Here is a 13,623-nt window from a genome sequence, read left to right on the forward strand (position 1 = left end):
ATGGGTTTTAACTCACCAAAAAAATGAGTTTTATTCATTATTTTGGCACAAACGTATATGAATACCGTGTGTTAGTTTTCCGTTTTAAAGAATTGGGTTCCCCAAAATTCGACGGACCTTTGGAGGCGGGGTAAGCGGCTTAACAGCGGGGGGAGGGCGGCATAACGATACACTCGACCGCCGACAAGTACACTCCGCACTTATCATCACGGAAATTTTCCCTCCGCTGACCGTAAAATAGCCGCACACAAGGCATACCAAAGTGCCACCAATCCGGGAATCCTGGAGCGGACTACCGAGCTTCCAACGCCGCAAGCGGACGTTAAATGCTACAATTTAAGCGGATTTTACAATGCACAACATACAAAGGCATGTGTCGAGCAGGTGGGAAAATGTGTCGAGAGGCGGGGAATGGCGGTGAGTGGGAGGGAGTGTGAGTGGAAATGGGGGATTTTCTGGGGGCACAGCAAGTGTCCATTAAGTGCGCCATGTGAGCGCTGCAACAAGATTGCTTGTATGTTGAACTTGTGTCTAAACATTTGGCCACAAGGATCCAAGGATCCCAAGAGTGCTGCAATTTTAAAGCGAATAACTCTCCGGATTTGATCACAAAACAATTTCAAATTAAAATTAATACGGTTTAAGTAAAATAATGACTGGTTTAAGGATAGATTCCAGGCATATAAAACGCTTTAATTGCGTTCTGACTTTGCCTACTCAGTTCCTTCTATGACCATCATACTATCATTGTCTCCACAGTCATTGTCCTCTCAGTGAGCACCGGAGATTGGAGTATTGCATTTGGGTTAGTGTTACTTTTGGGCCACGATAAGCGTTGTACAAGGCTCATTGCTGCCCCTCTGCGATGGTTTGCCAGCCAGTTGTTTTCTTGTCCCGCAAACGTGAAGGCAAAAGCCATAGGCAAAGGCAAAGGCAAAGGCAAAACACAGACGACGAGACCACAGCAGCAGCAACGAGAACATTGCCTGGTAGTTTTCATTTCATTTTGCCTTTTTAGCCTCGTGTATTCTGGCCAAATAAATTTGCCCAGCAGATAAATCACATTTGGCCAGCCAAAAACAGGGAAAGATCCTGGATGTGGGTTGCTGGTGAGCTGCAAGGAAAACAATTGGCTGACGAGGTGAACTTTTGAGAAGTGCAGAGCCCATCTCGCATTGAGGCCTATTGGAGTGGGAATTGCTGTGGCAACCCTCGCATGGAACATGAGCTTTGAGTTTCTCCCTTGCACTGACAGAAAACAACAGTCACGTGAATGTCACAAAGACTAATTGCTCCACTTCAGTCAAAAACGATCAGAAACCCTGGTAGAAAGAGGTCTCATGCTTAATTTGAATTTAATAATAAATTATTAAATGCATCTATGTTCGATTCCAGCATAGTAGCCCGTTTCGCGCAGTGTGTTCGCCATGGGATGCTGCTCTCCAGTCTGCTGATACACCGAGGAGTTATTAGTTAAGTTTTTGGACCGGCCATCAAAGCGGATGTACCGCCGCAACCCGCTTATATATTTCGTCGAGCGGCCCTCATGATGCCGAGATTGAAAATTGTGTACAAATTTTGGGTTTTTGTTTGACTGCTGGCTGCCTGGCTGCCTGGGCTTTCGGGGCTTAGAATTGGTTTTCGTTTTGCGTTTTCGGTTCTCGGTTTTCGGTTTTCATGGCATGGGCATGGGTTGACTATTTGCACAAAAAATATTGATTGTTGCATGTAAATTGACTTAAATATGGCTTGGGAACCCCATTTTACCCACTTTGCCCACAGAAGTACACACCCACAGTCGTTCGGTTGGAAGATTCTATCTGCTGGTAGTTGGCATTGATGATGTTGCCATTTCGGGTTTGTCTGCTTAAATTGGCCAAAGGGCAGCGGTAGATGGGCAATTTTTGGTTTGGGAGCAGGCAACCTTTTGACTGCTACTTTTTGTCCTCCATAAGAATTTTGGCCATCGAATGTGAAGGTCCCTCGTCCCTCGACCCTCGGCAAGTGAAATAAGTTTGCCAGCTTGCTTGGTGTTTTGGAAATGCATAGATTCAGGCTTGTGATCGCATTAAAGTTAGCTATGTAAATTACACTTCAACAACAGGAAACAGAAACGCATTATACCGCTTTTTACTGTTTTTATTGGCGCTTAAAAGTACGGCATTAATTGAAAGCCCGCAGCCATTTGTTTAATGCTTGCTTCAACCCTTTTATACAATCATTACTGCAAGACACTCAGAGGCATTTATCACATAAAAATGGTGTCATAAAAAAATTTTTTAATTGATTTAAATTAAGTTCTTAAGCGATTTATTATTGGCGAAAAACGCCAATATATTTTTAATGACCAGCTCATAACCAATCGGTGATTTGCATACTAGCCATTACTGATGCGTTTTAATATTCTGCAATTAATTCATTTAAGCCGTATTAATCCTAATTCGAGTCTGTGCTTAATAGCCAGTACTGATTGAAGGAAAAACACCACGACATACAGAACCTAATAAGCTCTGGACTGGCATTTCCCATGTTCCAACTCCATGTGTTGCCAATTTATCAAGGGCATCCGTCTGTCGCACATGTGTATGGATGTATGGGTTTGTTTTTGCCCGGCTCTAGTTGATTGCCATTGCTTTTTGCATTGGTTTAACTTTTGCTGATTTCTGCGTGGCGTTGCTCCCTCGTCGACTGCTCCTTCTCCTTCTCCTTTACCCAAACCCTGCCCAAAACCCACCCATCCTGCAATCCTGCCATCCACTTGGCATTTAGAAGACCTCCTCCTGAATGCGAACTCTCGGCCCGGCAGTGGCGTTCTTGTTGCTATAATTCGATTAGATTTTGTTTCAGATTACAGATTCAATTTAAATTTCAATCATGAATTGTAGCATTTTGCAATGGCAAGACCAGAGGGGATTCGGCAGACCCAACGGTATGGGCTGCGTGTTTGCGGTTTGATTTAGATTTCATGCTTGTTAACACATCGTTTGCAAGACCAGAAATAGTTTCTCGTCCCTTCTACCAACGGGGGCTTTAAGTTCTACACAGGATTCTCGCACAGAATTCATAAGCAAAATGAAAGGGAAATCGGACGGGGCGTACGGATTCGTGGACGATTCAGGGAGAATTCAGTGAGAATTCAGTGAGAATTCAGGGATTGGGAGACTCAAAGGGAGTCCTGTCTGGCTTCTGGCAAATCCAATCAACCAGCAATTGCAATATAAACGCGTTGACAAGGAATTCGGGGTCTGGGAAATGTCGGCCACCTGACAGCCGCCGCAGAGTCCTTGGCAACAAGCGGCACCGACAATTGGGGGGAAAACGGAAAAAGTGGTGCAGAGTGAAAAGGTTGGCAGCCAGGATGCCTAGGACTACTGCGACGACTAGGACAAAAGCCCCACTGCATGCACAACGAACATCCTGGCTAGTCCCCACCATAAAAGTTAAATTTTGTGGAAAAATGCATTCATGTGCATCGAGCAGTGAATCCGATGGAGCCTGCACTGCAACACACTCGGCACATTGTGTGCTTACATGTGTCGAAGTCGCATCCGGCGAAGCTCATCCACACATCCGTCTCTGGCCAGGGTCCCAGGATCCGACGGCCCAGCTACCCAGCCACCCAACTACCGAAGGACGCTAAGGACCCTTCTTCACCCGCCCCCCTCTCCAACTAGTCTTTCATGTCCGCGTCCTGTCTGCCGCGGTCCTCTGTCTTGTTGCCATTGGCAGCATTCCATGAAGGATGCGTTGCAATACGAGGCGCTTAGAAATATATTAGGAAGTCCAAATACACTCCGTCCCGTGCACACAGAGAAATCGGGGAATGGTATTCAAAACTAATTAATTGGTATTTTTAATTTGATGGTCTTTAATCCTTTTCTTCCATTTAATTTCTTTTAAGTGCGCAGTCTTATGTTCATTGCCTATTTAATTATCATTGAACTAATTTATTTACATCATTATTTGAAGTAAATGTATTTATTTAGAACTTCTTGATTTCTCTATAATTGCGAATATTTTGCAGTAACTCGCTAATTTCTTTCAGTGTGCCTTGTCTCTTGCTCTGCGTGTCTCATCTCAAGTGGTTATTTAGCTCTCGCTGCTGCCGTTGACGTTTTCGCGGAAGTATTGAAAACATATTGAATGCTATAAATCTACCTCGACTTCCATTTTGCCATTCACATCCACCGCCACATCCACCGCCACAGCCACATCCGCATCCCATCTCTTCCGGACAGAGCAACAAATGACCTTCCATATGGCAAAAGTGGTTGAATATTGGACAGGAGTATATCTCTTCCATCACCACTGCCTCATATCCTTCGAGTGATTAGCCTGTACCACCTATGCGTGAATGCCTTCACAAATTTGTTGCAATTTAATGCCATATATAACTGAGTAGTTGCATTCCAAGTCATTCGAAACTGGGTAGTGGTATCCAATCACCTCGATTCAGCTGCATGCCATCTCTGTCAATAGAAGTGCCTCCCCGATTCGCACAATCGGGTCGCCAAGGACTCGCTTGTGGGCTGCCAATCAATGAATTAGATAAATATTTTCACAGCAAATGGAACGTAATGAAAAGCATGCTTAAGTTGCTCAAAAGCTAAGTCAAACAAGGCGGCCAGCGAATCATCGGAGCAGCCAACTCAAGTGCATGGGCAACAACAACAGCAGCAACAATAGAAGTCAAGCCAGGACAACCAAGAGAACTAAGACAACCAAGGCAACCAAGTGATCCAAGACAACTAGGACAACTTGAACAACCAGGACCACAACAATGGGCAGCTGGCCAAAGCTGGACTATGGCCGATAAGTTATCGAGCCGAGGTCAGGCCAAAAGCGCCCAATTAATCATCGACAGAACGGCCGAGTGGCCACGGAAAATTCAGCAGGAAAATGTCAAAATGCCAATTAATTAAATGCTGGCCGAGTAGAAGTGGCCAAGTCCTGCCAAGTCCACTTGAGCGAGTGCTCACTGTGCGGCCAAAAGGATTTCCAAACATGACCCCCACACTCACACTTGGCCTCGCATTGGATGAGAGGACGAAACAGGATTCCGGGTGTGGAAATAACGAAGACAAAGGCCGACAACATCGGCGACATACATGACATACGAGTATTATTCATTTCGCTTGAAATTGACACAAACACTTAGAGCAACAATAACATGCGCCATTTATTCATGCAGCGTTCTGACGAAGACAAAGACTGGAGGCGACTGAAAGCGCAGTGGCGTAGTCTAGAAATGGGATCAATGAGTTGTTCCTAATCCAGCTTTTCAACAATAATATTACTACATATGTATCTCAGGAATGATCACTGTTCATCTAGTCATATTTAGAGTCCCTTTTGGTACGCCTCTGTTTAGAGTAGAGATGAACTGAGCTGGGCAAGGCGAGCGAGCGTAAGATTGCTGCTCCAGTCTGAAGTTGTTTGCCGCTCGTATTGGTGACAAAGGACGACCGACATATGTCATGGAAAAGTCGGGAAAAGGAGGGGGCGTGGCCAGGCATGCACCAACTATATGATTTCTTTCCGCCTTCAGTACCAACAGCGCATTCCAGAGTGTAGCCACAGAATGGAAAAAAGCCCGAAAAAAATCAGCAAAAATTTAATATATACGATTGTTATTTTATACCAATTATAAAATAACAATTAACAATATCGGTCAAAAATATAGTTAGTTACTTTTGCGAAATGCCAAAAATCGTTTTTCGGTTTTTTGCGAACATAGCACACTATGTCTATCCCTACTTTTTCGATATTTGAAACAAAAAACATTGACAAATTTTCGCGTTTTCGATAAGGGGTACCATCATCAAAATTTGCGAAAAATAGAAAACAATTAGAATTTCAAAGTATGTACATGGATCGATAGGGAATTTTGTTACGAATTCAACGAGGTATGATAGCTAACTATGTCTATCCCTACTTTTTCGATTTTCGCAAAAAAAAAATTGACAAATTTTCGCATTTTCGATAAGGGGTACCATCATCAAAATTTGCGAAAAATGGCAAACAATTAGAATTTCAAAGTATGTACATGGATCGATAGGGAATTTTGTTACGAATTCAACGAGGTATGGCATTCCACTTTTGGACAACTATTTTTGTGGTTATTTAAAAAAAACGGATTATTTTTGATCAAAAAATCGAAAAAAAAAATTTTTGTAAAAAATCGGATATTTTCAATAGGCGTTTTGGCCATAACTTGGTTAAAAATGGACGCACAGCTAAAATAAAGACTGTTTTGTGCTGCTAATAAAGATAGCTAACTATGTCTATCCCTACTTTTTCGATTTTCGCAAAAAAAAAATTGACAAATTTTCGCATTTTCGATAAGGGGTACCATCATCAAAATTTGCGAAAAATGGCAAACAATTAGAATTTCAAAGTATGTACATGGATCGATAGGGAATTTTGTTACGAATTCAACGAGGTATGGCATTCCACTTTTGGACAACTATTTTTGTGGTTATTTAAAAAAAACGGGTTATTTTTGATCAAAAAATCGAAAAAAAAAATTTTTGTAAAAAATCTGATATTTTCAATAGGCGTTTTGGCCATAACTTGGTTAAAAATGGACGCACAGCTAAAATAAAGACTGTTTTGTGCTGCTAATAAAGATAGCTAACTATGTCTATCCCTACTTTTTCGATTTTCGCAAAAAAAAAATTTGACAAATTTTCGCATTTTCGATAAGGGGTACCATCATCAAAATTTGCGAAAAATGGCAAACAATTAGAATTTCAAAGTATGTACATGGATCGATAGGGAATTTTGTTACGAATTCAACGAGGTATGGCATTCCACTTTTGGACAACTATTTTTGTGGTTATTTAAAAAAAACGGATTATTTTTGATCAAAAAATCGAAAAAAAAAATTTTTGTAAAAAATCGGATATTTTCAATAGGCGTTTTGGCCATAACTTGGTTAAAAATGGACGCACAGCTAAAATAAAGACTGTTTTGTGCTGCTAATAAAGATAGCTAACTATGTCTATCCCTACTTTTTCGATTTTCGCAAAAAAAAATTTGACAAATTTTCGCATTTTCGATAAGGGGTACCATCATCAAAATTTGCGAAAAATGGCAAACAATTAGAATTTCAAAGTATGTACATGGATCGATAGGGAATTTTGTTACGAATTCAACGAGGTATGGCATTCCACTTTTGGACAACTATTTTTGTGGTTATTTAAAAAAAACGGATTATTTTTTATCAAAAAATCGAAAAAAAAATTTTTGTAAAAAATCTGATATTTTCAATAGGCGTTTTGGCCATAACTTGGTTAAAAATGGACGCACAGCTAAAATAAAGACTGTTTTGTGCTGCTAATAAAGATAGCTAACTATGTCTATCCCTACTTTTTCGATTTTCGCAAAAAAAAAATTTGACAAATTTTCGCATTTTCGATAAGGGGTACCATCATCAAAATTTGCGAAAAATGGCAAACAATTAGAATTTCAAAGTATGTACATGGATCGATAGGGAATTTTGTTACGAATTCAACGAGGTATGGCATTCCACTTTTGGACAACTATTTTTGTGGTTATTTAAAAAAAACGGATTATTTTTGATCAAAAAATCGAAAAAAAAAATTTTTGTAAAAAATCGGATATTTTCAATAGGCGTTTTGGCCATAACTTGGTTAAAAATGGACGCACAGCTAAAATAAAGACTGTTTTGTGCTGCTAATAAAGATAGCTAACTATGTCTATCCCTACTTTTTCGATTTTCGCAAAAAAAAATTTGACAAATTTTCGCATTTTCGATAAGGGGTACCATCATCAAAATTTGCGAAAAATGGCAAACAATTAGAATTTCAAAGTATGTACATGGATCGATAGGGAATTTTGTTACGAATTCAACGAGGTATGGCATTCCACTTTTGGACAACTATTTTTGTGGTTATTTAAAAAAAACGGATTATTTTTGATCAAAAAATCGAAAAAAAAAATTTTTGTAAAAAATCTGATATTTTCAATAGGCGTTTTGGCCATAACTTGGTTAAAAATGGACGCACAGCTAAAATAAAGACTGTTTTGTGCTGCTAATAAAGATAGCTAACTATGTCTATCCCTACTTTTTCGATTTTCGCAAAAAAAAAATTTGACAAATTTTCGCATTTTCGATAAGGGGTACCATCATCAAAATTTGCGAAAAATGGCAAACAATTAGAATTTCAAAGTATGTACATGGATCGATAGGGAATTTTGTTACGAATTCAACGAGGTATGGCATTCCACTTTTGGACAACTATTTTTGTGGTTATTTAAAAAAACGGATTATTTTTGATCAAAAAATCGAAAAAAAAATTTTTGTAAAAAATCGGATATTTTCAATAGGCGTTTTGGCCATAACTTGGTTAAAAATGGACGCACAGCTAAAATAAAGACTGTTTTGTGCTGCTAATAAAGATAGCTAACTATGTCTATCCCTACTTTTTCGATTTTCGCAAAAAAAAAATTTGACAAATTTTCGCATTTTCGATAAGGGGTACCATCATCAAAATTTGCGAAAAATGGCAAACATTTAGAATTTCAAAGTATGTACATGGATCGATAGGGAATTTTGTTACGAATTCAACGAGGTATGGCATTCCACTTTTGGACAACTATTTTTGTGGTTATTTAAAAAAAACGGATTATTTTTGATCAAAAAATCGAAAAAAAAAGTTTTTGTTAAAATCTGATATTTTCAATAGGCGTTTTTGCCATAACTTGGTTAAAAATGGACGCACAGCTAAAATAAAGACTGTTTTGTGCTGCTAATAAAGATAGCTAACTATGTCTATCCCTACTTTTTCGATTTTCGCAAAAAAAAAATTTGACAAATTTTCGCATTTTCGATAAGGGGTACCATCATCAAAATTTGCGAAAAATGGCAAACAATTAGAATTTCAAAGTATGTACATGGATCGATAGGGAATTTTGTTACGAATTCAACGAGGTATGGCATTCCACTTTTGGACAACTATTTTTGTGGTTATTTAAAAAAAACGGATTATTTTTGATCAAAAAATCGAAAAAAAAAATTTTTGTAAAAAATCGATATTTTCAATAGGCGTTTTGGCCATAACTTGGTTAAAAATGGACGCACAGCTAAAATAAAGACTGTTTTGTGCTGCTAATAAAGATAGCTAACTATGTCTATCCCTACTTTTTCGATTTTCGCAAAAAAAAAATTTGACAAATTTTCGCATTTTCGATAAGGGGTACCATCATCAAAATTTGCGAAAAATGGCAAACAATTAGAATTTCAAAGTATGTACATGGATCGATAGGGAATTTTGTTACGAATTCAACGAGGTATGGCATTCCACTTTTGGACAACTATTTTTGTGGTTATTTAAAAAAAACGGATTATTTTTGATCAAAAAATCGAAAAAAAAAATTTTTGGTAAAAATCTGATATTTTCAATAGGCGTTTTGGCCATAACTTGGTTAAAAATGGACGCACAGCTAAAATAAAGACTGTTTTGTGCTGCTAATAAAGATAGCTAACTATGTCTATCCCTACTTTTTCGATTTTCGCAAAAAAAAAATTTGACAAATTTTCGCATTTTCGATAAGGGGTACCATCATCAAAATTTGCGAAAAATGGCAAACAATTAGAATTTCAAAGTATGTACATGGATCGATAGGGAATTTTGTTACGAATTCAACGAGGTATGGCATTCCACTTTTGGACAACTATTTTTGTGGTTATTTAAAAAAAACGGATTATTTTTGATCAAAAAATCGAAAAAAAAAATTTTTGTTAAAAATCTGATATTTTCAATAGGCGTTTTTGCCATAACTTGGTTAAAAATGGACGCACAGCTAAAATAAAGACTGTTTTGTGCTGCTAATAAAGATAGCTAACTATGTCTATCCCTACTTTTTCGATTTTCGCAAAAAAAAAATTTGACAAATTTTCGCATTTTCGATAAGGGGTACCATCATCAAAATTTGCGAAAAATGGCAAACAATTAGAATTTCAAAGTATGTACATGGATCGATAGGGAATTTTGTTACGAATTCAACGAGGTATGGCATTCCACTTTTGGACAACTATTTTTGTGGTTATTTAAAAAAAACGGATTATTTTTGATCAAAAAATCGAAAAAAAAAATTTTTGTAAAAAATCTGATATTTTCAATAGGCGTTTTGGCCATAACTTGGTTAAAAATGGACGCACAGCTAAAATAAAGACTGTTTTGTGCTGCTAATAAAGATAGCTAACTATGTCTATCCCTACTTTTTCGATTTTCGCAAAAAAAAAATTTGACAAATTTTCGCATTTTCGATAAGGGGTACCATCATCAAAATTTGCGAAAAATGGCAAACAATTAGAATTTCAAAGTATGTACATGGATCGATAGGGAATTTTGTTACGAATTCAACGAGGTATGGCATTCCACTTTTGGACAACTATTTTTGTGGTTATTTAAAAAAAACGGATTATTTTTGATCAAAAAATCGAAAAAAAAAATTTTTGTAAAAAATCGGATATTTTCAATAGGCGTTTTTGCCATAACTTGGTTAAAAATGGACGCACAGCTAAAATAAAGACTGTTTTGTGCTGCTAATAAAGATAGCTAACTATGTCTATCCCTACTTTTTCGATTTTCGCAAAAAAAAAATTTGACAAATTTTCGCATTTTCGATAAGGGGTACCATCATCAAAATTTGCGAAAAATGGCAAACAATTAGAATTTCAAAGTATGTACATGGATCGATAGGGAATTTTGTTACGAATTCAACGAGGTATGGCATTCCACTTTTGGACAACTATTTTTGTGGTTATTTAAAAAAAACGGATTATTTTTGATCAAAAAATCGAAAAAAAAAATTTTTGTAAAAATCTGATATTTTCAATAGGCGTTTTGGCCATAACTTGGTTAAAAATGGACGCACAGCTAAAATAAAGACTGTTTTGTGCTGCTAATAAAGATAGCTAACTATGTCTATCCTACTTTTTCGATTTTCGCAAAAAAAAAATTTGACAAATTTTCGCATTTTCGATAAGGGGTACCATCATCAAAATTTGCGAAAAATGGCAAACAATTAGAATTTCAAAGTATGTACATGGATCGATAGGGAATTTTGTTACGAATTCAACGAGGTATGGCATTCCACTTTTGGACAACTATTTTTGTGGTTATTTAAAAAAAACGGATTATTTTTGATCAAAAAATCGAAAAAAAAATTTTTGTTAAAAATCTGATATTTTCAATAGGCGTTTTGGCCATAACTTGGTTAAAAATGGACGCACAGCTAAAATAAAGACTGTTTTGTGCTGCTAATAAAGATAGCTAACTATGTCTATCCCTACTTTTTCGATTTTCGCAAAAAAAAAATTTGACAAATTTTCGCATTTTCGATAAGGGGTACCATCATCAAAATTTGCGAAAAATGGCAAACAATTAGAATTTCAAAGTATGTACATGGATCGATAGGGAATTTTGTTACGAATTCAACGAGGTATGGCATTCCACTTTTGGACAACTATTTTTGTGGTTATTTAAAAAAAACGGATTATTTTTGATCAAAAAATCGAAAAAAAAAATTTTTGTTAAAAATCTGATATTTTCAATAGGCGTTTTGGCCATAACTTGGTTAAAAATGGACGCACAGCTAAAATAAAGACTGTTTTGTGCTGCTAATAAAGATAGCTAACTATGTCTATCCCTACTTTTTCGATTTTCGCAAAAAAAAATTTGACAAATTTTCGCATTTTCGATAAGGGGTACCATCATCAAAATTTGCGAAAAATGGCAAACAATTAGAATTTCAAAGTATGTACATGGATCGATAGGGAATTTTGTTACGAATTCAACGAGGTATGGCATTCCACTTTTGGACAACTATTTTTGTGGTTATTTAAAAAAAACGGATTATTTTTGATCAAAAAATCGAAAAAAAAAATTTTTGTAAAAAATCGATATTTTCAATAGGCGTTTTGGCCATAACTTGGTTAAAAATGGACGCACAGCTAAAATAAAGACTGTTTTGTGCTGCTAATAAAGATAGCTAACTATGTCTATCCCTACTTTTTCGATTTTCGCAAAAAAAAAATTTGACAAATTTTCGCATTTTCGATAAGGGGTACCATCATCAAAATTTGCGAAAAATGGCAAACAATTAGAATTTCAAAGTATGTACATGGATCGATAGGGAATTTTGTTACGAATTCAACGAGGTATGGCATTCCACTTTTGGACAACTATTTTTGTGGTTATTTAAAAAAAACGGATTATTTTTGATCAAAAAATCGAAAAAAAAAATTTTTGGTAAAAATCTGATATTTTCAATAGGCGTTTTGGCCATAACTTGGTTAAAAATGGACGCACAGCTAAAATAAAGACTGTTTTGTGCTGCTAATAAAGATAGCTAACTATGTCTATCCCTACTTTTTCGATTTTCGCAAAAAAAAAATTTGACAAATTTTCGCATTTTCGATAAGGGGTACCATCATCAAAATTTGCGAAAAATGGCAAACAATTAGAATTTCAAAGTATGTACATGGATCGATAGGGAATTTTGTTACGAATTCAACGAGGTATGGCATTCCACTTTTGGACAACTATTTTTGTGGTTATTTAAAAAAAACGGATTATTTTTGATCAAAAAATCGAAAAAAAAAATTTTTGTAAAAAATCGGATATTTTCAATAGGCGTTTTGCCATAACTTGGTTAAAAATGGACGCACAGCTAAAATAAAGACTGTTTTGTGCTGCTAATAAAGATAGCTAACTATGTCTATCCCTACTTTTTCGATTTTCGCAAAAAAAAAATTTGACAAATTTTCGCATTTTCGATAAGGGGTACCATCATCAAAATTTGCGAAAAATGGCAAACAATTAGAATTTCAAAGTATGTACATGGATCGATAGGGAATTTTGTTACGAATTCAACGAGGTATGGCATTCCACTTTTGGACAACTATTTTTGTGGTTATTTAAAAAAAACGGATTATTTTTGATCAAAAAATCGAAAAAAAAAATTTTTGTAAAAAATCGATATTTTCAATAGGCGTTTTGGCCATAACTTGGTTAAAAATGGACGCACAGCTAAAATAAAGACTGTTTTGTGCTGCTAATAAAGATAGCTAACTATGTCTATCCCTACTTTTTCGATTTTCGCAAAAAAAAATTTGACAAATTTTCGCATTTTCGATAAGGGGTACCATCATCAAAATTTGCGAAAAATGGCAAACAATTAGAATTTCAAAGTATGTACATGGATCGATAGGGAATTTTGTTACGAATTCAACGAGGTATGGCATTCCACTTTTGGACAACTATTTTTGTGGTTATTTAAAAAAAACGGATTATTTTTGATCAAAAAATCGAAAAAAAAAATTTTTGTAAAAAATCGGATATTTTCAATAGGCGTTTTTGCCATAACTTGGTTAAAAATGGACGCACAGCTAAAATAAAGACTGTTTTGTGCTGCTAATAAAGATAGCTAACTATGTCTATCCCTACTTTTTCGATTTTCGCAAAAAAAAAATTTGACAAATTTTCGCATTTTCGATAAGGGGTACCATCATCAAAATTTGCGAAAAATGGCAAACAATTAGAATTTCAAAGTATGTACATGGATCGATAGGGAATTTTGTTACGAATTCAA

Source organism: Drosophila yakuba, chromosome X (assembly GCF_016746365.2).
Source record: "Drosophila yakuba strain Tai18E2 chromosome X, Prin_Dyak_Tai18E2_2.1, whole genome shotgun sequence".
Classification (NCBI taxonomy): Eukaryota; Metazoa; Arthropoda; class Insecta; order Diptera; family Drosophilidae; genus Drosophila; species Drosophila yakuba.